General features: G+C 38.8%; 1 non-coding gene across 1 annotated transcript; it reads left to right on the top strand.

Moving 5' to 3' along the window:
* Positions 1–526: 526 nt before the first annotated feature.
* LOC111824842 lies at positions 527–645 on the top strand. Its single transcript, XR_002827916.1, has one exon. It is a non-coding gene; the product is annotated as a small nucleolar RNA SNORA61 (small nucleolar RNA).
* The last annotated feature ends 3,696 nt before the right edge of the window (positions 646–4,341 follow it).

A 4,341-nucleotide genomic window follows, 5' to 3' on the forward strand; every position in this document is an offset into this window, starting at 1 on the left:
TATTTATTTTTTCTGTTCCCTCTTGGTACCATTCATGCGTTTATTCTACCAGAGCATCTACCAGTATAATGTGTGTGTGTGTGTGTGTGTGTGTGTGTGTGTGTGTGTGTGAAAGAGAGAGAGAGGGGGAGAGAGAGATTAAAGAACACAAAAACTATAGTTTTCCAAATGAGTGACCCTTTCCACAGCACCTTGCTACCTAAGAATATCTATGATTACCTGATATCTATAAGAAATTGTATAGTTTTCAAATTCTTCTTTCAACCCACAAAACTTGTTATCAGAGTAGATATAAGGACTCCTTCTAATGTGATGGGAACTCTAGAGAAGATGAGTTCTTGACATGGCAAAGGGATTGGGACACCTAAGATATGAAGAAACGTGGGATCTGTTAGTTCAGGAACATGATGTCTCAGAGAAAGCATTGTTGTCCTCAGACATAAGTTAGAGAAGGAGCAAATTGGTTTGATTTGATTTGGCCTCAAAATTCTAAGCTAATACTAAGAAGTGAAAAGTTCAAGAGTCAGCCCTCAGTTCCCTTTCCCATCGGATCTGAACACCGATCTTGGTGGTTGCAAAGGAGGAAAAGTAATACTGAAGCTGGCCTCACAGTGCTTGTAGTCTGTGGGCTAGTTTCAAACAAGGAAGAAAAAAAAGGAGAAAAAAAGCATGAGAGTCAGGCTATTGCTATCTATGTGGAAAAAGTTATTTTAAACCATTAGGGCTTTTCAGAACTGAAAAGGGAGGTATCAGCTGGTGGTTAATGGTGATCAATGGTAAATCTGGAGTCAGATTAATGTGAGATCAAGTCCTATCTCTTGTGCTTAATATCTGTGATTTTGGACAAGTTAATTAATCTCCCTCATCTAAACTGGTCTAATCAAAGTTTTTACTGTATATTATTATGAGGATTCAATTATAACATTTATAAAAGTTCTCATTATAGTAGCAGGCAAGATAAATGCTCAAAACGGTGAATAATTAAGAGTAAAAATGTCAATATGCCTGAAACTAACTAAATGCCTCTGTAAACAACGTGGTTGGTGAAATACCAGGCAGTAAAGAGCACTAACACTTACACGCTTTCTGGGTAAGTTACACCTGTCTATGCTATCAGAGATTTTCTGTTGCAATTGCCCCTAGCAATTCAGTAAAAATAATCTGCTTTTTCTTCTGTCTATAAAACCACATTATTACTATTTTGGTTCAGCCCTAATTACCATGGATTGTAACCTTATTTTCTCCAATAATTCCCAGCATGCAAAGATGTCTACTTCTAACCATGACGTTATCTGAAAAATCATTGTTTTAATGATCATAACAGCTCGTTTTCTTTCTCTTTGCCAACATCATTCTTCACCTGACCATTGCTTTAGGTGACTCAGGAAAATCAATTCGAAGGAGAAAATGCAATGTCCAGAGGAGGTCAGATTAATGGTGGATGGTGCCCAAAGCAATGGCTTCTGATTACCAGTCTGTTGGAGTGGGTCCTGGGTTTGGAAACAAACCACTCAGCCAATGGCTACCTTATCAGTTTGTTTGTAAATTGAGGCTATTTGAGTTATGGGCATTGCAGAGCTTTCGCTGTCCTCCTAATGTGCTTGGGAGACTTAGATGAAAGATGCTAATAGCATTACTGGGAAGCTAGGCCATTTGAGTGATCACCTGCTGATTTTTGTCAATGTAGGCTAGCAATCAGGACAACTCAGTGGGAGGGGAAAATCCATTTCCTGTGTCCAGCTACCTCGATTAGAGGAAACACCTGTGAAAAGTCCTACTTCATACCAGTCAGAAGCCAGCATAACACCATAACAATCTTTTAAATAATAGGTGCTCTTCTAAATATATATGTACTATATATTCATATTCTATATATTTTTCATGTTCTATGTGAATATATATATTCTATATCAAGCATGTCAAACTCGCGGCCCATGGGCTGCATGCCTCGTTTATTTGGCCCATGTTAGCCTTTGAGTTTGACATGCTTGTTCTATATAAATATATTCTATACGCATGTATGAATATATGTAATATATAGAAAATGAATATATATATTTATATTCTATGTATTGTTTTATATGCATAATTCATATAGATTAATAATAATCATATCTATATATATAAAAGCCTAAGTGACTGTTCGACCGTTTGACCAGTAGCTATGATGCACATTGACCACCAGGGGGCAGATGCTCCACACACAGGCATGGAAACATGGAACAGACTCATGAATCTCAGAGGGAAGGAGGGAGAAGGGAGAGCAGGAAGAGATTAACCAAATATCTTATATGCATACTAGAGGCCCGGTGCACTGATCCTTGCATCAGTGGGGTCCCTCAGCCTGGCCTGTGGGGATCAGGCTGAAACAGCAGTCTGACATCCCCCGAAGGTCCCGGATTGTGAGAGGGCACAGGCCAGGCTGAGGGAACCCACCAGTCCATGAATCCGTGCACCAGGCCTCTAAAATATATATATATATATGGAAACCAATTTATAAAGTGTGCTAAAAATGGCATAATTATTAGTCTTTTTTAAAATATATTTTTATTGATTTCAGAGAGGAAGGGAGAGGGAGAGAGAAATTGAAACATCAATGATGAGAGAGAATCACTGATCATTTCCTCCTGGATACCCATGACCAGAATCGAACCTGGGACCCTTCAGTCCACAGGCCAACACTCTGTCCACTGAGCCAAACCGGCTAATGCTATTACATAGTCTTAAAGGTTGTTTATAAGAAGTACAACACTAAAATCAAATTGTTTCAACCACACTAGCCAAAGTCATGGATTTTCTAAGTGTAATACCTTGGCTCTAAGACTACTCACTAGCTAAGCTACACTCTAACAGCCACTAGCCATAGATAGTCACTAAGCACCCAAAATATGGCTACTAGTACTTCAAATTGAGTGTAAAATGAACACTGGATTCTGTAGATTTTGTACAATGCAAGATTGAAAATACCTCATTAACATTTTTATGTTGCTTTTGAAATAATATTTTGAAAAATTAGGTTAAATAAAATATTTATATCTCAAAAGATTCTTTTTTGCTTTTTTAAAATGTGGCCACCAGAGAATTTTAAATTACATATTGGACTTGCATTTGTGACTTTTCTTTCTTTTACGTAGTGCTGAGCTAGGGTTTCATTACTCAGAAGGAAGTCCTCAGACCAGAGGCATCAGCACCCCCTGGGATCTTATTAGAAATGCAGAACCTCAGGTATTGGCCCAGACCTTTGAATTAGAATCTTTATTTTAACAAGACTCCCAGTTAATTCATCGCATATTAACGTTTGAAAATCATTGGGTCAGACTGCAGTAGAGCTGGAATAATTGATTCGGAGGAAAGGGCATCTTGAGAGTTCTTAGTACCCATGTTTCATCTGTAATGTCATTCTGACTTCAAGGTTCTTTTTTTTAAATCTTTTTAAAATTGATTTTAGATAGAGGAAGGGAGAGAGAGAATAATAGAGAAATGTGGATGTGAGAGAGAAACATGGATCCTGCATGCGACCCGATGGGGGATCGAACCCAAAATCTGGATATATGCCCTGACAGATAATCAAACCTACCACCTTTTCACCCAACTTAGCCACACTGATCAAGACCTGACTTCCAGTTTCTTTGGTGTGTGCAGACTGTCATTGTCCACTTAGATCCTCCATCACACCCTGTCAGTGATTTTATGGTGGAAATTAATGGGAAGAATGTAACTCAAGTAGCAGAAAATTCACCTTATGGTCAACTTTTTAAGAGTAGCTTTTTAGAAAGCAGAATATTTCTGTAGCTCATTTTGACTTGCTTTTTGTGAATGGTGCTGGATGATGATGGGACATTGGAAATCCCAGAACCATGTTCTATTTTCACCCAAATATATCTTAACACCAAACCTCATCCTCCTTTGTAGGTTCCCCAAATGCCTTTTCTTGTGACACAGCAAGAACTCCACTTCCACTGGCAACAATAGGTTGAAGTTGAACTCACTCTCTACCCCCCTTTTTTCTCCCCAGGGATTAGCTGATATCACAGGTCTCAAAGCCCCAATTCTCTAACCATCCCCATCTAAAGTTGCTCTTTAGCTTATACTATCCAGAGACCCACCACAAGATACCTTATTAACATAAGGTCAGGTGTGGGCCTGCCATGAATAACAAAGATCACTCCGGAAGTCCCATGGCATTCAAGGTACCCTTGCAAGAACTTGGAATAAAAGTCAGTTAGTTACTTATGACACAGGAGTCTCTCCATCCCCAATGCCTATAACGGTGCCTGGCAGATAGTGGGTGCTCTTTAAATATTTGGATAAATGAGTTCCCAGTGTCTAGCATAGATCTGG

The sequence above is a fragment of the Myotis lucifugus genome, unplaced genomic scaffold (genome assembly GCF_000147115.1).
Source record: "Myotis lucifugus unplaced genomic scaffold, Myoluc2.0 scaffold_8680, whole genome shotgun sequence".
Classification (NCBI taxonomy): Eukaryota; Metazoa; Chordata; class Mammalia; order Chiroptera; family Vespertilionidae; genus Myotis; species Myotis lucifugus.